Consider the following 464-nt stretch of genomic DNA (forward strand, 5'->3'; position numbering starts at 1 on the left):
GGGTCTGTGTAGTTAATCCGTGCAGCATGCATGCATGCATGCATGGATTGTTTGAGAGACACTAATCTAGCTGAAATTGGTATTTTGAGGACGGAAAACGGATGAATGTAAAATTTTAATGTATTTGTGACTCAACATGAAGGCAATATGGGTGAATTAGACGAGTAAATGCAAGTTAGCAGCCACACGAGCTCGTCATAGCTGAGCGCTATATTTTTCATACCGAGATTGTGCGGCTGCTAACTTTTGTATTTACTCGTCCAATTCCCCTTTATTATCTGCATGATGTGTCACAAATCCGTTAAAATTTGGCACTCATCCAATTTCAGACATCATAATACCCAAATTTAGCTAAATTAGTGAGTCTAGCAATCCATGCATGCATGCATGCATGCTGCACGGATTAACTACACAGACCCGTGGAGACCATTGCGCGTGGCTACCCGACCCATCCTTCTCAGACG

General features: G+C 42.5%; 1 protein-coding gene across 1 annotated transcript in view; it reads right to left on the reverse strand.

Moving 5' to 3' along the window:
- The window catches only part of LOC113213551 (uncharacterized), a 23,190-nt gene that overhangs the window by 4,524 nt on the left and 18,202 nt on the right, over positions 1-464 (reverse strand). The window lies entirely within an intron of this gene.

The sequence above is a fragment of the Frankliniella occidentalis genome, unplaced genomic scaffold (assembly GCF_000697945.3).
Source record: "Frankliniella occidentalis isolate FOCC.00 unplaced genomic scaffold, Focc_3.1 Scaffold1, whole genome shotgun sequence".
Taxonomy (NCBI): Eukaryota; Metazoa; Arthropoda; class Insecta; order Thysanoptera; family Thripidae; genus Frankliniella; species Frankliniella occidentalis.